This window comes from Theropithecus gelada, chromosome 8 (assembly GCF_003255815.1).
Source record: "Theropithecus gelada isolate Dixy chromosome 8, Tgel_1.0, whole genome shotgun sequence".
Lineage (NCBI taxonomy): Eukaryota > Metazoa > Chordata > Mammalia > Primates > Cercopithecidae > Theropithecus > Theropithecus gelada.
Window position 1 is genome coordinate 18282873 of NC_037676.1, and position 21526 is coordinate 18304398.

Here is a 21526-nt window from a genome sequence, read left to right on the forward strand (position 1 = left end):
ATCATCTATGTTTGATTTGCTTTTCCAGCACCCCCAGTAAGCCTAACACACTACACTGCACGTGGGAGATCTTACTTTTTAAAGTTTTGAATGAATGAAAGAATGAGAATGCTCTGAATTAACCAAGCTTGACGGTTAATTCTTACTCTCTTCTCTCCCTCCCTTCCTTTCTTCCATTTCCCCCAAACCCTGGAAAAACAAGGCACTAAACGAATGTGCTGCCAAAGGAGAGAGAAGAAAGGTTAACAGAGTATTTGAATCATATACCCTTCCAGGCCCATATTATATGGTTAGATGGAGAAGAAATTTTGAATTTTTCCAAAGTACCATTAATATTTTTTTTTAATTTAAAAATAAATTTATTGCAAAACAAAACCACAATCATATATCACTTCACACCTTAAGATGGCTGTGATGAAAATGTCAAAAATATGAAGTTTTCTCGAGGACCTGGAGAAAAGGGAACCCATATACATTGTTGGTAGGAGTGTAAATTGGCATAGTCATTACGGAAAACAGTATTGAGGTTCCTCAAAAATTAAAAATGGAACTACTCTATGATCCAGCACTCTCACTTCTGGGTGTATGCCCAAAGAAACAGAATCACTTTCTCAAAGAGACATCTGCACTCTTTTCACTGAAGCAGTATTCACAAAAACACATGGAAACAATTTAACTACCCATGTACGGATGGATGGATGGATGGATGGATGGATGGATGGATGAATGAATGGATGGAGAAATGTGATATATACATACAATGGAATATTCACCTTCAAAAGGTAGAAAATCCTGCCATTTGTGACAACAAGGATGAACCTGGAGGACATTATGCTAAGTGAGACAAGCTAAACCTAGAAAAACATTGCTCAATCTCATTTCAATATGGAAGTTTTAAAAGTTGAACTCAAAGAAACACACTAAAAGGGTAGTTACTATGTGAAAACAGAGGGTTGGGAAATGGGGAGATTTTGCTCAAAGGATGCAGCTTTCCGTCATAAGATGAATACATTCTGGTAACCTACAGTATGGTGACTATCGTTAATAAATGTATTGCCCACTTAAAAGGTGCTAAGAAGTCATTTGCACCACAAAAAGGTACTATGTGACGTGATAATTAGCTTAATTATGGTAATCATTTCACAACGTATACCAAAGCATCACATTGTATACCTTAACTGTATGTAATTTTTGTCAATTATACTTCAATAAAGTTGGGGGAAAAACAAACAGAAAGTAAATCAGTAATTCTACCTTAAGGATAGTCACTCAAGGGTAGCTATTTATGCAAAGACTTACATCAAGAATTCCATTAACTCAGGGAAAAACTGGAAACAATTTAAATTCAATAATTACTTTCTAATGCATTTTTATGCATCCATTCAATGACATGTTTTTGAATAATTTTTAGAAGGAAAAAGCTCATCATTTGAATTTTAAAATCCAGGGAAGGCTGGGCACAGTGGCTCACACCTGTAATCCTAAGACTTTGGGAGGCTGAAGCAGGAGGCAGGAATCTTAAGTTCAGGCGCTCAAGACCAGCTTAGGCAATATGATGAAACACCATCTCTGCAAAAAATACAAAAAATTAGCTGGGCATGGTGGTGCATGCCTATAGTCCCAGCTACTCGGGAGCCTGAGGAGGGAGGATCGCCTGAGTCTGGGAGGGGGAGGCTGCAGTGAACTGAGATCTCACTGCTTCATTCCAGCTTAGGCAAGAGTGAGACCCAGTCTGCAAAAAAAAAAAAAAAAGAAAGAAAGAAAGAAAAAAATCCAGAGGAAAAAATGTAATGCTAAAGTTTCAAAAATTGTATATTACATATTATGATTAGATGTTTAATACATAAATACAACCATAAACATAAAAGTAAAGTAACATTCCAAAATGTTGATGCTAGTTAAAGCCGAATAATCAAATGACAGGGCACGACTAATTTTCATTTTCTTTCATTTCCTCAATTATCTTCAATTACCTTGTATTGCTTGATTATCTTAATCCCCAAACCTCCCCTCCAACATGAGGACAAAGGCAAAAAATTCTGGAGGTGCAGTAGCTACAAAGAAACCCAGACGTGGAAAAATACTAACCAAATCAAATAAAAACAAAAATAGATTTCTCCAGCTCCCTTACAAAGCAAACAGCATGCAAGGATGACAACGGGGGACAGCTGTGTGTGGCCTTCTGTCTTTGTGAACCCATCAAGCCTTCCCCAGTGCCATAGTTAATTCATTTAAATTAGGGGGAATTCTGCTTCATGCTCTAAAGGGATTTTACAAAAAGGCAGTCATTGTCCCTGTGGTTTGTGAACTGAAGCCAGGCTCAATCTGTATCTGTATTGTCATAAAGAGAATTTCCTCTCCGCATCCTCAAAGGAAGTGTTACTTCGTAAAAGGAAAACTGCGGCGGAGGCTGGGGAAACCGAAGAGAGCAGTGGAGCCGCGGCAGGCAGGCCAGGAGGTCAAGGAATTGAATAGCAGGGGCACTAAAATCAGACACTGGAATACAGTGAATCAGGTTTAAAGAAGTGCCTTTTCCTAGCCCCAAGACCACAAAACACTCAGAAGGACATCTCTTTAGCCTCCAACCACAAGAGAAGAAGAGAAATCATTTTAATGGGAGACAAGTAAACAACAATAATAAATGTTGGCAGTGGGGTACCTACCAGAGCATCTGCAGGTCAGGGTCCTCCTTGGGTGTGAAGCCCAACCCCCAGACATCAGGTGTGGGCACTCCTGGCTCAAGCAATCCTCCTCACCAAGCCTCCCTAGTAGCTGGCACTCCAGGCGTGCACCACCATGCCTGGCTACATTTTTTTAAATCTTCTGTAGAGACAGGACCTCGCTCTGTTGCCCCGGCTGGTTTTGAACTCCTATCCCCAAGCGATTCTCCCTGCCTGGCCTCCCGAAGTGCTGGGATTACAGGTGTGAGCAGCTGCATCTCCTTGGCATCGTATCTGATCAAAATCGACACCAGGACAGTCCTGGAGCTAAAAATATTTCACATAAGGGAAGCTGGTAACACTAAGGATATGTGAGATGGGGGAAGGAGAGAGACCGGGGAGATTTTACCAGCACCCAGGGATTCATCTAGTAGGAGGCTACTGTCCTTCTGATCTATTCACCAAGACAATCCTTTTGGAGTTGCCTGAGAGTGTCCCAGGCCAATCAGGGTATTAAATCACTGTCTTCAAGGGTCACATGCAAACATAATCAACAATGGAAGACTAGATAAACAGTGTATATTTAACTAAAATGCTTTTATTAATCCACAATAAAACCCCTAAAACTGTATTAGACATAAGGCCGGGTGTGGTAGCTCACACCTGTAATCCCAGCACTCTGGGGGCTTGATGCTTGTGGATCACTTGAGAGCTCAAGAGAAAAGCAGCATGAGGTTTCAACAGGATTTGAAAACACCAACAGTGTCCATGGAAATACCAGTGCTAAAGCCAGGAAATTCTTGGTTGGTTGACAGATCAAGCAGTTCTACATCCATAAGTGCTGTATAATTAGGCATAACAAATTACAATTTTAAATCCCAGTTAATAGCTCTGTGAACTATGGGACCCAATAAAACCACAGGAGCCAACCTCTTTACTAGTTATTTCTGATACCCCGAATAGAAAGACATGTAAATAATACAGTGTCAGACATGCAGCGATTTTTATTTAAAGTCATTGATCAAAAGGAAGGAGTTAGGGAGAAGATCATTCTGGAGTAGAAGTCCTCTACAATTTATTATTTGAACCAGTATACATCTAAGAGTAAAAGAAGTCACTATTAATAACTGTGCTGGGACCACTGACACAAACTGAGATTGTCCCAGGCCAATCAGTGTATTAAATCACCGTCTTCAAGGGCCACATATGCAAACATAATCAACAATGGAAGACTAGATAAACAGTGTATGTTTAACTAATATGCTTTTTTTAATCCACAAAAAAACCCCTAAAACTATATTAGATATAAGGCCGGGTGTGGTGGCTCACACCTGTAATCCCAGCACTTTGGGAGGCTCATGCTTGTGGATCACTTGAGAGCAGGAGTTTGAGATCAGCCTGGCCAAGATGGTGAAACCCTGTCTCTACTAAAAATACAAAAAGTAGCCGGGTGTGATGGCGCATGCCTGTAGTCCCAGCTACTTGGGAGGCTGAGGCAGGAGAATCGCTTCAACCCAAGGAGGCAGGGGCAGGGGTTGCAGTGAGCTGAGATGGTGCCACTGCACTCCAGCCTGGGTGACGGAGCGAGACTCCATCTAAAACAAAACAAAACAAAACAAAAAACTATATTAGATATAAATAACAAAAATACAGTGCTGCTCCACCCTGAGAAAGGATGAGCTGAGCAGAGACAGGAACGCAGACAGATGCTAAGGAGGGGGAACTGAGATAGAACCGGAGGAAAGCGGTTTAATTTGGTTCTGAGGTCAAGGTAACTGGTCACATTGCCCTGTTTTATGTTGATGTTCTAATGGTGAAATTATGCAAATGTTTCTTACATGCAAAGAAATGTGCACAGCACGTAGGTCTCAGTTACGGGACATTCCAGCACACTCAGCGCCGAGGAGCCCACTGCCCACTGCATCATCTGGGATACCCGTCAACAGAGGGTATTTTCATCTCTCTCATCAGTAGCCATGTTGAAACCGATCCACTGATTAACAGCTATCCCAGATTTTAGGATATCTTTCTGAAACTCACATGGGGTCTGTTATGAGTAGGGTATTCACAGCGGCACACTGTGGAGGGGAGACTGTCCTCACAAGCCAACCAAGTGAAATCAAGCCGCATAGCTCCAACTACTCAGCTCCAACACCTGCTGCCTGCTGGGTCACAGCAAGTTAGAAAGGTGTCACATCCTCAAGGTATATGTGAACCCTTCCATTAAAAGAACTCAGCAAGTATGAGCTGAGGACTCAGCACCAGGTTCCAAATGTGCAAGGCAGGAGATGGGGAAGACGCCCTCCTCATTACTGCTCCATCCTCTCCCCATGCCACTGGCTGTTCTGTCCACTCCGTCCCTGGGACTGTTTAAACCAACAAGAGCACAGAGGAAAAAGTGCCGTTGTCAGCACTGAGTGGAGGGGCAGGTGAGTGCTCCCTAATCCTGGAAGGTCTGGTGCCCTCTCTTGTCCCTCTCATGGTGTCCCAAGGAGCTACAAATTCTAATTCCATCATGTGCCACATATGTGGACTTGCAAGTGTCATTTAACTGCTCGGAGCCTGTTTCACCATCTGTATGATCATCCCCATCCCACAGGAAAGATCAAATTAGATAAAGTTCATGAATGTACCTTAAAGCTGACTATTATCATATTCATGTCTGTATTTTCATTGTTGTTGTTATTATTATTCATTTGGAGATGCTGAGGGCAAGATCAGGAAACAGGAACAGGGCTGGATTCAAGAACGTGCTGCCTGCCTGAGTTCTGATTAAATACTTGCCAAGAGGTGGGTACAGCTACGCTGGAAAGAAGCTAACTCTTCTCCAGGACTTAGAAAAAGGACTCAAGCCTATGCTCAGTATCTCTTCAATGCATCTTGATATCAGAATTCATTCTCACTTAATAAATACGTTGTATGTATATATTATACCAGGCACTGTCATAGGCATCAGGCGAGCCTCCAAGGGGCTTATATTCTAGTGAAGGGAGAAAGAGACAATAGAAAGCAAACAAATTAACAGATGATTTCAGATAAGTCTAGGGCTAGGAAGGAAATCAATAGGATGTCATGCTTTGGATTAGCTGGTCAAGGGTAGGGATCTGTTTTAGACAGGATGATCAAGGAAGGCCTCTCTCAGGAGGAATGAACTGAGAGAATGAAGCGCTTCTGATAGAGGGAACAGCAAGTGCACCTGAGGCTGGAAAGCCCTTGGTGACTTCTAGAACCTAGAGGAAGGCCAGAATAGCTGGTTGCTTTCCAGGTGGTGCTTCTCAACTTGGCACTCAGTGGTATCACCACGAGGCCATTAGGCATTATGGAGGTTTGAGTCTGCCCCCTAGAGGGTCTGAGGTCATTGTCTGGGTGTGGCATGGGGAGTTTTCCAAGTCCCCCAGGTATTTCTAAGGCACAGCTCCAGGTGAGAGCCCGGTCAGGTAAGATTGTAAGTGTACGCAGGACAGAGCTCTGGGGCACTCTGGGATTGAGTGCCTTCCACTCCTAAAGGCTGGTATAGAACATTTGCTCCAGTCTGCAACCAGACCAGATGCAAAGTCAAGGCTGGGTTGGGTCCACAGCAGATGTAAATGACTAATTACTTCTTATTTTCATTTCACAGCTTGGAGGAAGGCAAGACATGTGTGTGAAATATTTACTCCCCACAGGCTTCATTTTTCCTCCTTAAGAAATACTTCTAGGAAAACACTGCAACAAAACCAGTTTCATCCTTATCCCTGGAAATGATCTGTGACTTCTGATTCAAAATGTTAGAGAAAAAGAAACCCCAAAAGCCATAAATTAATTATAATTGTCTCTGTCATTTCATAAACTGCATAATTAAAAATTAACACAGCATAACTCTATATGGGGATTGAATAGGGTCTAAAATCCATTTGTCAGGAAATAATTACCAGCTGAGCATCAGTTCAGCAAGGTTGCTGCAGTCATCTAGTTTGTTTTATAGCAAGTATGATAAAGCAGTAAAATCATCTGAAAAAAGGATGGTTCCTGTAAAAGAAATAGATCACCTTAACAACGCTATGCTTGGTGACAGGAAACACACCAAGTTCACAATCGTGGCTTCTTCTGAGGAGGGAAGGGAGAGGAACAAAGAGCACATTGGTCAGAAATATTTTATTTCTTTCATTTAAAAACAAATCTGAAGCAAACAGGGCACAATGTTAATATGTATTCATTCTAGGGTAGGGAGTGGTCCACGAGTTCTTGTTTTATTACTCTCTGTACTTTTCTGTATGGAAAAAAAAAAAAAATGAGAACATGTTTGAAGGGTAAAAATCCTTCTTTTAACACTTCTTGCATAATGTGTTAAATTGAGTGGAAATCCTATAATTACTTCTTATCATTACTGTTTGCCAGTTTCAGAGGCAACGCTCCTTAAATCATCATAAGCATTTGCGCTCCGGTTATATTTATACATGAAGGCCAGGGCGGTGCTGTTAAATACTGCCTAGGTTGTCTCTTTCACATTCTCCTTCTTTATTCCATTGCATCACTACCGTATGCTCCTCTCTGATTTTTTTTTTTTTTCCTAAAGAGTACTGCCTGAAAGAAGGATTAGTAAGACAGTCTCCACACTCTTCAAGGAAGATTGGCCCTGTGGTTCATTGCCCCACCAACCTCCTGCTGCTGTTCTAGAACTGTTTGATCAACCTTTACATATTCATTTTTTTCTTACTTTATGCTTTCAATATATTTGCTTTCAATATATTTCATATACATCATATATATTCATATATATTTCAATATATATGCTTTCAATATATTTCCAAGGGCAATATAGCTTTAGATTTTTATATGTCATTAAAGGATAATTCATAGTCCTTGTGCTAAGTCAGGCCCAATAAAAAGTAAGTTGTCATCAACAGTGATAGTTGAGTTGTGCTGGGAGGAGGAAAAGATGGAAGCTGACAGTTTTAAAACTGATATTTTTATCCTGAAATATTTATTAATCAATTTTAAAGCAGTGGAAAATATTTCCCTCCTACAGGAGGGTGGGCCGAGGAAAAAGTAAAAAAAGAGACAAAGGAAGAGAGTCTAACAAGTTCAACAATAAATTTTAAGAATTCACTTTGGTGATGAAATATAGGAGACCAAGCCCTGTGTGCCAAGTGGCAGGAAGTAATGTGTTTCAACAGCATGGCATCTATTTAAGGGAATATCGCAAATAAAGCAAACTTATATGGAAGCTTTTACAGTATAACCCCCTAAATCAGCATTCTTATCACATGTAAAAATTAATATACTTCAGAAATGTAACTGCCAAATGGATCTTAGGCTATAAAAGAAGGAACATTGAAAAGCAAAAAGCCTAACGCTCTGCAGATGCCTGCAGCTGAGGAAGGGAATCTCAGTGTGACATCTCACAGGGAATCTCAGCGTGATATCACCCCAACAGTTCACTTCCATTCCAGCCTACATTGACATGCCCACTGGTAGCCACTTCACTCCTCTGTGTCGTGGTGTCCCATACTCTTCAAAACTAGGAAAGGATAAACTAACAGTGTGTGGCACCCCCAACATGTCAGGCAGTACTGGGATTGTTGCTTTTCAATTATCTTAATGTCTTATCTCATTGAACCTTCCCACTAGCTCTAAAGGTAGTGCTAAACCCATTTTACAGATGTGGAAGCAGTGTACCCAACATCACAGAAATAATAAGTGGTGAAGCCAGGGTTGGAACTCAGAGCTCTTTTTTCTTTTTCTTTTGAGACAGAGTCTCGCTCTGTCGCCCAGGCTGGAGTGCAGTGGCATGATCTCGGCTCACTGCAAGCTCCGCCTCCCAGGTTCCCACCATTCTCCTGCCTCAGCCTCCCAAGTAACTGGAACTACAGGTGCCCGCCACCTGCCTGGCTAATTTTTTGTATTTTTAGTAGAGACGGTGTTTCACTGTGCTAGCCAGGATGGTCTCGATCTCTTGACCTCGTGCTCTGCCCGCCTCGACCTCCCAAAGTGCTGGGGTTACAGGCGTGAGCCACCGCACCTGGCCAGAACTCAGAGCTCTTCAACACCAAAACTCGTGCTCATTGCTGTACCCAGCTTCATAGGAACAGTGAGACAATGGAAGTACCCAGAGATTTTAGCTGTCTGTGGTAGGGAACCAGGAAAAGAATATGATGGCAACCTTTTAAATTCATGGTGCCCACCTCTAGCCACTGAGTACTCTTTTCCTGAACATTCACTCTGCTTGTTCTCCAAGGGCCCAAGTAGACCTTGCTGTGCTTCTGCCAAACTCAGCACATCCTGAAATCATCCCTGCAAAGCTCTTCCTTATTGCCACCAAGTCTCTGCACTCTAACTACCGCCATCACAAAAAAGAAGTGTCAACCACTGCATTTCTTAATATGCAGTGCCTTCCCAGCCAAAACAGCACCAAAACACAACAGAACAAAAATGCATGGATGGACAGCTCCTGTTACCTTGCTAAAGACAGATGAGCACGTCACCGAGGGAGCTAAAGGCATAGACAGTTAACAGAGATGGAATATCTAAAAATGTGCAGAGGGCCAAGCTTGGCAAGAAACATCCAAGTGCAATTGGAAACAATGAACTCAATCCCCTTAATTGACTGATGTTAAGGCTCCTGGTGGACCCTGTGCAGAACATTCTAAAACATTATTATAAGGAAGCATGGTTACAATCTTACCCTCAAAACAAAAAAAAATACTATTTTCAAAAAACAGCCTGGAATGTTCTCTCTTCCTCCCATCCTTCCAATGCTTTATCTTATCTCTTTCAGAAAAGCTTGCCTGATTACTCTCCATCCCCATTTCCTCTGATTGTAATGGTTTTCTCTGTACTGCAAGATCCTAAATCATCTCACTAGGAAGTGCCTCTGGACCCTGTGAAGGGTGCACAGAGCAGCTGAATCACTTCCGCTCTCAGGATGGTGAGCCGCGCCGGGCAGACAGGAATAGCGAACCACATAAAAGATATAACTTGTTTGAAGAGCATGACAGAGTGCTGAGAGGAGAGAATTCCATTATGAAAGGCTTCAGGTAGGAGGTAGGACTCAAATGCACTTCAGATGACGAGTTGGATTTCCCTAGAAGAAAATTTTGTAAAAGAGGGACGAAGACTTAGTAAGTGTTATGAGTTGAATTGTGTCCCCACTAAAAAAGATATGTGGAAGTCCTCAGCCACAGTAGCTCATGATGCATCCTTATTTGAAAATAAGGTTGCTTCAGATATAATTAGTTAAGATGAGGCCATACAGGAGCAGGAGGGCCCCAAATCCCATGTGAATGGTGTCCTTAAAAGAAGACAGAGACACACAGAGAACGTCATGTGACGACAAAAGCAGAAACTGGAGTGCTGCAGCTGCGAGCCAAGGAACACCAAAGATTGCTGGCAAACCACAAGAAGCTAGAAAGTGGCGAGGAAGGACCCTCTATGGGTTTCAGGGGGGATCTTCCCCTGAGGACACCTTAATTCCAGACACTCAGCCTCGAGATCTGCAAGACCATGTATTTCCGCTGAAATTAATTTCAATACATTTTTGCTACTATGAAGTTTGTGGTATTTTGCTACGGCAGCCCCAGATAGAGAAGGGGACTGGAAGAAAGAGAGAGGCCAAGCTGCAGTGAAAGGAAACCACAGAACACGTTTAGGAAATGCCTTTCTCTGATCCTGCTGAAGACCTGTGTCCTACTTTACTCAATGGATGCACGGCACTCGAATGAGTTCACCTCCACATCCTCCTCTCTGCACTCAAAACGCTCTCCAGCTTCACCCTTCTTCTTTTTATCTTGTCTTTTAAAAGAAGGAGCTATTTCTCCTTTCAAAGGCCAATTTTGCCATCTATAAACTTTATCCAATTATTCCCCTCTCCTGTTGATCTCTTGCTCCAATAATTTCAAACTTTTGTTGTCTGCTGTGTAACCCATCTTCGGCCCTCTAATTTTTCTCTTTCAAAAGCAGCCTATACTTAGATTCCTTTTCTCTGGCTGAATTACGATTTTCTCTTTCTCTTCTATTTACAACTATTTGAGTATAACATACCTGGGTGTGTTTTGTTTTGTTGTAATTATCCTTCCTGGTAACCCCCTGAGCCTCTTAGATCTATAATTTGGTGTCTGTCATTACTTTGGGAAATTTCTCAGCCATCATTTCTTTAAATATTTTTCCCATCTCCATTCTCTCTCTCCAGTCTCCTTCTGGAATTCCAATAAACTATGTGTTAGACTGATATTACCCCAGAGCTGTGGAGCGTTTCGTTTTATTCTTGTTGTTTTTCCTTTAAAAAAAAAAATCCTCTTTGTGCTTCAGTTTGAGTAATTTCTATTAACTCATCCATTCTTGTGCATTGCCCACCTTTGCTATTAGAGCCTTTAACTTAGTAATCATAGTTATTTTAAGCCCCCTATCAGATTGTTCCAACATCTGTGCCATGTCTGAGTCTGGTCCCGATGATTGCTTTGTCTCTTGGGTTTTTTTTTTTTTTCCCTAACTTTTATTTTAGTTTCAGGAGTACATCTGTGGGTTTGTTATACGGGTAAATTGTATGTTGCAGGGGTTCGGTATACAGATTATTTCATCACCCAGGTAATAAGCATAATACCTGGTAAGTAGGCTTTCGATCCACACCCTCCTTCCACCCTCCACCCTCAAGTAGGTCCCAGTGTCTGCTGTTCTTTTCTTTGTGTTCATGTGTATTTATATTAGTCCGTTTTTATGCTGCTGATAAAGACATACCCGAGACTGAGAAGAAAAAGAGGTTTAATTGGACTTATAGTTCTACATGGCTGGGGAAGCCTCAGAATCATGGCAGGAGGTGAAAGGCACTTCTTACATGGTAGCGGCAAGAGAAAATGAGGAAGATGCAAAAGCAGAAACCCCTGATAAAACCATCAGATCTCACGAGATTTATTCACTACCACGAGAACAGTAGGGGGGAAACTGCCCCCATGATTCAAATTATTTCCCACCAGGTCCCTCCCACAACATGTGGGAATAATGAGAGTACAATTCAAAATGAGATTTGGATGGGGACACAGAGCCAAACCATATCAGTACTCATTGTTTAGCTCCCCCTTATAAGTGAGAACATATGGAATTTGCTATTCTGTTCCTGTATTTGTTTACCTAGGATAATGTCCTCCAACACCACCAATGTTGCTGCGAAGGACATGATCTCATTCCTTTTAATGGCTGCATAGTATTTCACGGTGTGTATGTACCACATTTTCTTTATCCAATCTACTCTTGATGGACATCTGGGTTGATTCCATGTCTTTGCTATTGTGAACAGGGCTGTGATGAACATTTAGGTGCATGTGTCTTTATAACAGAACAATTTATTTTTTTCTTGCCTTTTTGCATGCCTAGTAATTTTTGTATTGAAAGTGTGGGAGAGTAAAGATGGGGGTAAATATATTTTAATGCCTGGAAATGGGCACATCTTTCCTTCTGCAAGTTCTGCTAGGTCTCTAGTGTAAGGGTTTGAGTTAATCTAACTAGGAGTTGGATGGACTTGGAGGTTTGTTGTCTCTATGGTTACTCTCAGTGACCTACCAGCCTCACATTCTTCTAGTAATACCCTGTGTTCAGGGCAAGGGCTGATTGCCAAGTCTGTTTTCCAGTGACTGCTGCACTCTCAGACTTCAGTCTTTCCTTTGCACCATGTCTCAGAGAAAGTCTGTCTCCTGCATATTACCTTTCACTCCATGCCTGTCAGCCTGGCGGTAGGGAATGGGGGTGGAGGTTCTTCTCTTGTTCTGATTAAGCCTCAGTCTTGGGCAGGCAGTGTACCCCAGAAACCAAGGAGGTGGCATTTTCAGTGATCCTGCCAATCCTTCAATAATCCCGCCCTTTCCTCTAACACAGTCCTGAATCTAGCTTGTAATCTTGCCCCCTCCCAAAATAAAGCTTTTGTCTTCTAGGGGAGACACAGCGGAAATATCATATGCCAACTTCCCTTCCTCCATGCTCTGAGCACCGCCTTTGTACCTCTCTCTGTGCACTCGGCATATCCTGTGTGGTAGGGAGTATGCTTCTAAATATGTTTTATCTTGCCTAATAGAAGATATGATCTTCCTGTGTTGTCAATATTGGCTTTTTATTATATAATTGTTCTATACATGGTTATCTTTTATCTCAACCAAAACCATTTTTTTCTTCGATAATACAGTACAAACCTTTCCCTTTTAAAAATAAAATTAATATTTCCAGCTGGGCACAGTGGCTCATGCCTTTAATCCCAGCACTTTGGGAGGCTGACAGACAGATCACCTGATGTCAGGAGTTCAAGACAGTCTGGCCAACATGGTAAAACCCCGCCTCTGCAAAAAAGAAAAATACAAAAGTTAGCCAGATGTGCTGGTGCACACCTATAATCCCAGCTACTCAGGAGACTGAGGCATGAGAATCGTGTGAACCTGGGAGGCGGACGTTGTAGTGAGCCAAGATCGCACCACTCCACTCCAAGCTGGGTGACAGAGTGAGACTTTGTCTCAAAAAAAAAGAAATAATAATAATATTTCCCTTTTGCAATTTCTTATACTTCCTTCAATCTCCAAATACACAAATAGCATAGAGGATTAAAGTTGATCTGATCCTTTTCTGCAAGTTCTCCAAATAGAGTTATAATTATATATGACTTAGGGTCTGCAGTCCTATACTGGAGCCACAGCTTCCCACTCAGTTGTAGCATGGCATTAGGCAAAGGACTTAAACTTCTAAGCCTTAGTGGGGATAAACGAGGCAAACATTCATACTTAATTCACAGGACTGTTGTGAAAACCAAATGAGATAACGCATGTGATAAGCACTAGGCAGATGTTAGTTTCTGGTAAAATTATCATTTTAAGAAATAGTTGCTTTTGGCAGAGAGGAGGAATGGAATTAACTTTTACTGAGTCCTACACACAATGCTCAGTGCCTCTGCAGGCTCCATCTTAGTGAAGCCACACCAGTCAAAAGGTATATGTATTATCATTAACTTTGTGTGACAGAGGCAAGGTGCAAACAGGTCCTTTGTCACCACTGACATAGCCTATGTAGCAGTGAACTATTATTTTCTTTTTATGACTGCAGAAAATATCTTCTGTGGAGTACAGACACATAATATAGATACACCAAGAGATTACTCAGGAAGGTGGTAGACCAGTAACCTTCCAAGGCAGTGAATTCACCACCAAGCCTCTAGACTCCATATGTTCAGCTATACGGGTTTTGACAAATGCAATGAATCACGTATCCACCACCACAGTACCACAGCGAATGGTCCCACCACTCCAAAAATTCCCTCATGCTGCCCCTTTGTGTGGTTTAGACATTAGGATAGAATCAAACAGCTAATATGCCCTATTCGGGTCTCCGGTTCCCAGGACCCAGTCCCCTGAACTCCTGAATGGGACTCAGCTTAACAACCCCAGCTTGGTTGTCCAGTGATTGTAAAACCATAGCTTTTTTCTGTAGGTTATGTTCTGCAAGGCTAGAGACTACTTTTAGTTTCCTGCACGGTAACCCTGGTCTTGGCTAACCTCAGGCACTGTAACCATGGTCTGGGCTAGCCTCAGGCACTGCAGCCCGAGTCTAGACTAGTCTGGGACACTGCTAAGGCAGGCCCCAAGGATCCATAGGCCAAGATGTCCTATAACTACCCCTGCCCCATCCACCATCCACCATCAAGCCATTGCAGGGCTAGGTATCATGGGCTGGGGCCTCTGCAGGCTTTCCCTTTGGGGCCCAGAGTCTCTTTTTATGCTAACTAAAAGGTACAAAGCATAACAAGCCTTCTTTTTGAGACAGAGTCTCACGCTGTCACCCAGGCTGGAGTGCACTGGCACAATCTCGGCTCACTGCAACCTCCTCCCAGGTTCAAGCGATTCTCCTGCCTCAGCCTCCCAAGTAGCTGGGATTACAAGTGCCTGCCACCACACCCATCTAATTTTTGTATTTTTAGTAGAGATGGGGCTGTACCATGTTGGTCAGGCTGGTCTTGAACTCCTGACCTCAAGTGATTCACCCGCTTCAGCCTCCCAAAGTGCTGAGTTTACAGGCGCGAGCCACTGAGCCTGGCCACAGGCTTTCTGTTTCTCCTCCATTTTCCTATTTAAAAGGTAGAAGCCAAAGACTGAATTTGCACAATTCCTATGCTGTAGCAACAAAACGCACAGTTGCAGCAAGTGAATCTGTGTTTTGGAAAAATGTGTTTTAAACACATTCTCTTTTCTTTTTTCTTGCCATCAGTGTACTGTTTCTATTTCATGCGAACTGATAATTATTACATACAATGCTTTCCCATCATGAACACTTAGTCATTTTTTAAAAACATTGCTTTGATCATGTCACTTTTCCAGCCCAAAACATTACCCAGTTTGCAGTTGTTTACTATTTAGCCATCTCTAAATCCACCCAAATTACCTCCCATGCCTCCCACACACAAAGCTCTACTCTGACCAAACAGGACTTATTTCCATCCACTCTACCCTTGCCTCTTCTGCAAGGGTCATCATGACTGTGAAGCCCTCTCAGGCCACAGGAATGAACTTCCTCTCTCATCTGGATTCTTGTAACCCAAATTCCCCATCATGCTAAGATGTCCTGACATATTATGGCTATTAACATATGCCCTGCAAGATCTCTCACCGTTGTAAAGAGTTAAGCTTCCCTTGAGTAACCATCTATCTTTGTCTTGTAGACACTGCAAACTGTGTAACAGAGTCTTTCCCTCCATCTGGTGACTGCTAAAACCTGAGAGCTACATTTATACCCTATTTCTAAGAAGTATACAGAACCTTAGGCCACACATATACAATATACATCTACACTATACAAAACAGTAACTTATACTTCAGCCCTGGCTCAAGTCATCACTTCCGACCCTTGTTTTCTCTTGGACTCATTTGTCTTTCTGATTTATATTTTATCTTGCCAGGTTGTGTGCATTTTTTGGAAGGTGGGATGAGAGTGAGGAGAAAAAGCTAGAATTCTTTCCCATGCCTGGCACAGACACGCTGTACTCCCAATGATGGGGGGTTGACAAGTGGATCTTCACATGCTGATATTTGTCATTATCTAAGGGGTGTGTCTGGAAGTAGGCACACATTCTTCAATCTGCCTCTGTTATGACCAATCAAAACTCAGAAGGCCCCTAAGCCTGGGTACATTAAACGTCACCAAGGTCCTGATCCAGAAATCTCCCATCCTTTTAAGATATTTTCAGAAAAACAACAACAAGACAATGGATGCCAGGAGCTAAATGTCCAAAATAGTTGTGTGATGATGGTAGGCGCAAATCAGCAAAAACTCCCTGTGTTGTTTCTTTCTGGGATTCTAGACCTTGATCTTCCCCTCTCGGGACAAAGCTTTGTGTCCACAGTTAAAGCCACTCATTCTGCAAGTGTCTGTCTGAGTCATTTCTACATGGGAGGATGCCAGACAATGCCAGCTGCCTACATTCGCCTTTCTTCTTTATGAGTAGAACCCCAATTTTGCTCCAGGCAGCCATATATTCTCCCTTATGAAAAAACAACAGCAAAAAATCACCTCCCTTCCCCAGATCCCCTGCAGCTAGGTATGGTCACATGGCACACTTCTGGGCAGTGAGACATGAGCTGAAGCTCACTAGTTAGGGTCTTCCAAGAAAGCTATCATTTTTCTAATAACAGAAGGAGCACACGAGGCTGGCCCATCCCTTTAGACCTCACCTTGTCCCCTTTAGACTTCCTGGAAGGTGATGTAACGACAGAGGTACAAGAGCCATTTTGCAAACCTGAGAATGATAAGAAAGGCAGAGGAGAAAGCAAAAGGGCACTGGTGACATGGAAGAGCCACTGTGCCAGTCCAGAACCACTATCCCTGTCCTTCTCCTAGCACAAGAGAAGTGAAACCTTACATTTCATGCCAGCATTTTCGGTTTTCCATTACAGGCAGCCAAACTCAATCCCTAGTGATGTAGGGAGGCAGTGTGCTTAATAATAAAAGAAATTAAAAAAACACAATCCCAGTTCACACATGGTTCTTATCTATCGGGGGAGATAAGAAACTCGGAAGAATAATCGTAAAGCCTGATGGACAGTGACAAGCACATGAGCCATAGCTGGGGTGCTCAAGAGAGTTCAGAGGAGGGAGAAATGGCTTCTAGCTAAAAGCAATTAAATTGGGCCACTTCACACTAAAATATCACATTTATCCTACCTGAGAGACACTGTTCAGTCCAAGAGAATCAACCTTTCCTGGCAGAACTGTACGCATTACATGTCTTGGGGAGTAGTTTTGAGGAGTGGCTCCTTCCCTGGACAAGGCTAAGGAGTGTGGCTGTGCCAGGCATGGCATGGGAAGGGATCAGGCTGATTCTCTCTCTCCACCCTCCCTCCCCTCTTCCTCCCATTCACTTGCTTGTTCTCAGTGCCCAAAAGGGAAAAAGCTTTCCTCCATCGCTCTCTGGATGATGCTGGTGCTGTTGGCTCATGCCCAAGAATGCCCTGGCCAAGCAGCACCCCAGAGGAGGGTTTTGGTTGCATGTTTTAAAACATCACAACAAAACCCCTGATGAAGAATCTGAGCCTGACACCTGTCCCCAAGGGGGCCTGCTGAGGTGATAAGGGCAGCCCTGTGCAGAGGCCCTGAGACCTCAGATCTCATCTCCTGTAGGAGTTGCACAGCCAGGACGGAGAAGAAAACACACACTGGGTTTTAAAGCACCATTTCCCAGAGCACACCAGGTGACAATAAACATGGGATCCAAGAATCCGTGACCAAACAGTATAGCCGGCCCTCTCCTTTTCTGTTGGAACTCAGTCACCTTGAAATGTTCCCCGTTGGGTTCTCAGTTCGAGGCCAACACCCCAGAACCACACTGGGGGTATCTGCCAGATTTTCCTCTTGAGTCCTAGTCCTGTCACCACCATTTCCAAAACCTGCTGTGAACAACATCCCGGAGACCGTGAAACTGATCTCCAGTCCCACACAACAAGCCCAAGTTCCCCACCAAGACCTCAAGCCCTCTGCCTACTCCACTCACCATGTATAGAAGGATTTTGATCAACAAAGTGCGGAAATCACTGTTTTCACTCTGAAATCTGCAACTATTTTACCCAGAACACATAGGCTGTAAGAAGTCAACAGAATTCTATGTGTCGTGGAAAAGGTTAAATTTGAAAAGACCGCCAAAGTCTTCTTATCATATCACATAGTTGAGAACTATCACGCATTACATGGAGAACACATTTATGCCACTAACTGCATGGTATATGCAAATGAAAACATGCTAATTGGCTTTAGCTGTTCCTTTACATAAAGTCAATACTTCTATGGATCATTAAATGTATCCCTTTCATATTAATTTCAAAAGAAAAATTAATTGCTATAAAAACAAATTCCCTGGTGTACCCAATGTAAAGATTCAAATCTAAAATGTTGCTACAGTAAAACATTTACTGTGTCAGCTGCCAAAATCTAGCAAATCTTCAACTCAAGCAAAAAAAAGAAATTTCGTATTGAATTTTTTTCTGTGTTTTAAAACTGATTAATTCATGCTGGTTTAAGTTCAATAGAAACCTTTACTTACATTTCAAATTTGTTTAAAATAAGTATTTAGTTATCTATTTTTTTCCTAATTAGTTGAGAGAAAGAACATTAAAACCAAGAAGGAAGCAAAAGAAATTGGCACTTGAGACTGCCCTGCCTGTCCCATTGACTGCTCTCTCCCCTAAAATGTACACGGTATATAGTGTCTGGCACATAAAGGGCCTCAATCAGTATTTTTTATTTAAATAAATGAATTAATCAATTAGCTTTTTGCAATGTCTTATGATGCATTTAGCTAATTAAAATTAAAATAATAGTTATAATTTCTTGGATGCTTACTTTCTGCCAGGTACCCTACCATGGAGGTGTTCTCCTCAATTTCCAGATACAAAAACAGAGGCCCAGCAAAGTCAACTTAAATAGGTATTAGGTTTCAGAGCCAAGATGCAAATGCAGGTCTAGCCACAAAAGTCAACACCATTTGCACACGGTCTCCCCAGCCTAGGGTCATGGATAGTTACCGGAGAAGGGAGCAGATGGGAGCGTGTGGCCCACCAAGTTCAATCCAGCTGGCCACCCTACAGGGGGCCTCACGGCCCTGGTGCATTGACCAGAATCATGGATGGGCACTGGCCTTGCACACTCATCAAGGGCAGGGTCATCACTCAGAGAGACTCAGATTAACCAAGCCCACAGTCCTGGGCATGACTAGAGCACCAACTCTTCTTTTGCAATAGAATTAACATCTTGGGGACCAGTATATTCTCCCCAAGCAGCAAGACCTGCAACAGGGAAAGCCCAGTAAATATCAGGACATTGTTGAGAAAACCAAAACAGAAGCAAGCACAGCCATTTTCTAAATGTTTTCAGGGCAACTAGACTATTTGGATTTCCTTGGCTGTCACCACTACCTGCCACCAATCTCTATTCTAGGGACCAAGATTAGATAAGTGATTCCAGTGTCTGAAGATTCTCCCTTTTCAATCATCTCCACTTTAGAGCAAGCCTCCTTTATTTGTTTATGCTAATTTATTTTCTCAAGCCTCTATCCTGCAAAATCTTCACCTTATTTTGGGCTCTGGCCCTAAGACCCAAAGGATTGATACTAAAATTTAAGGTCAGTCTTATTTCCCTTATTCTCAAGCCCTTATATTTGAAGGAACTTCTCTTTGGGGTATACATCCAAATAAATGGAAACAATATCATATGTGTGTGTTTAATATTGTTCACGTGCTAATGAAAGACAAGTGGGCCATCATAAAAACCCAAAACATCTTGAGGTGCTGATTCTTAGAAAGTGTAATTATCACTTACATCACATAAAATGTCACATCACTTTCACGTTTTTCAAATGCAAGGTACTATTCTGAAAAAAGAATAAAACAGTGTTTGCCACAAACCTCAGGACTAGTTGACTTTGTCAGTTCTCAGGATATCAAAAGAAAAAAAAATGAATGGAATTTATAAAATGATCCACTAAGGAACGGAAGTCGCTGGGACAGAGAGAGGAGATGAAGGCACGAGAAGGAAGGCACAGCAACAGGTTTGCTTTCTGGTACAAGGACACAGAGGTCATGTGTGTTCTTCTCACACTAGGACATACGTTTTGGAAAAAGTGTCTCCTTTGAAAAGCTTATAATTAAGCCTAGTGATACACTGCACCATTTGATGGTACTGTACATGAGAAAACACTAAAAACACTCTGGAAAATATAAGTGGCTATATTACGATCTGTAAACAGTCCTGGTCCCAAATTCAAATGAAAATATAAACAGTTGGTTTGAAAACAGAGCTCTGATCTATAGTTCCATGCTTAAGCAAAGAGTCTATTTTTAAAGAGTAGGAAATTTTTTCTATCAATAGAAGTAGTAACATATTACCATTTATTTCGAGGAGGAGAGGCCTCAAATCTCTCATTTCGAAAACCCTAGGATTTTCTGACTCTCAGTTAAATTTGTGCCTAAATTCTCCCTAAAGTGGAGATTTTGTATAAAATCCCCAGGCTGATTTTCCAGTTTCCAATAAGCTGAGCACGAGTTGTCCAGGAAAGCAAGACCACCGTTGCCCAGCAGCACGTTTGTATCGGTTTCCCAGGGCTGCAGCCACAAATTACCCCAAACCTGGCAGCTTAAAACCACCCAAGTGTACGATTTTAAAATGCTGGAGGTCAGAAGCCCAAAATGCATCTCACTGGGCTAAAATCTAGGGCTCGGCAGAGCTGCATTCCCTCTGGAGGCTCTAGGAGAATCCATTTGTTTGCTTTTTCCAATGTCCAGAAAATCCATTTCCATGCCTTTTCCAGAGGCTTTGGTTGGTGGCTCTTGAATCCATCTCCAAAGCCAGCAATGGCTGGCTGAGTTTTTCTCACATGGCATCACTTTGGTTCTCTGCTTTCATCACCACCTCTCTTTCTCTGATTCTTTCAAGAAATCTGTGATACTGAATCCACCCAGATAACCCAGGATAATTTCTCCATCTCAAGCTCCCTCCCTTCATCACATCAAAGTCCCTTTTCCTGCATATAATAACATATCACAATGACAAGGATTAGGACGTGGCTGTCTTTGGGAGGCCATTATTCTGCCTGCTGTTGCACTCTTGGCTAATACATAAGGATTCACTAAATACAATGAAGGTGCAATTAAGTCAATACAAGTTGCAAATAGAAATCTGTTCTGCTCAGATATTTAAGTTGCACAGCCCTATGGGTTTTATGCACAGACACACTGCATCCTCTGTGTGTTGTGGCCATGTGTCATGACCTTTCAGGAAGGGTGGAGTGGGAAAGACAGAGCATCACGTGTGCTTGGTGGCCCCGCATTCTCTTCTCCGGCTGGTGCCCCATCCCATGTGAGCAGAGAGCTGTGCCCTCAGCATCTCCGAGAGCCCTGCTACCCCTGATCTCACCTCCCTGGCTTCACTGTGGCTGTCTGGCTCATGAGCTCCAACCTTGCTCCTGCCTATGCCTCCATCTACTCATCTCTGACTGCTGCTGTTCAACCTGATGCAGTGTTCATCCTTACCCAATAAACTATAGAAGATCAGAAGTGAGCACAGAGTCTCCCTCTGACACTATAGATAACTGTCCATTTTCAGGCAGGTGCAGAAGTCCAAGACACTAAGCTTTGGCGAGCACTTCACCGGTACAGTCCACCCTCCATTCTAAAGAGATGGCTGAGTTCTGGAAGGCACAGCTATAAGAATCTGCGTCCTGGCTGCCCAAGGCAAGGGGGCGCCCAGCGTGGCTCTGGAAAGTAATTTGGTAAGTAAGATGGAACCCAATGCACCAAAATACCTGAATCTTTAAAGACTTCACTTTTTTTCTTATTGTTGCTGTTTTTTTTTTTTTTTTTTTTTTTTTTTTTTTTTTTTTT

At 42.5% G+C, this 21526-nt stretch overlaps 1 protein-coding gene across 12 annotated transcripts in view; it reads right to left on the reverse strand.

The window, feature by feature from the left end:
• Nucleotides 1–21526, reverse strand: part of CSGALNACT1 (chondroitin sulfate N-acetylgalactosaminyltransferase 1) — a 360064-nt gene that overhangs the window by 305345 nt on the left and 33193 nt on the right. For 2 of the 12 annotated variants that reach the window (XM_025394206.1, XM_025394204.1), the window contains exon 2: nt 11239–11378. The exons of the other annotated variants lie outside the window; for them this stretch is intronic. The gene's annotated coding sequence lies outside the window, so the exon portion shown is untranslated. The remainder of the gene's footprint in view (nt 1–11238; nt 11379–21526) is intronic. 12 annotated transcript variants of the gene reach the window in all.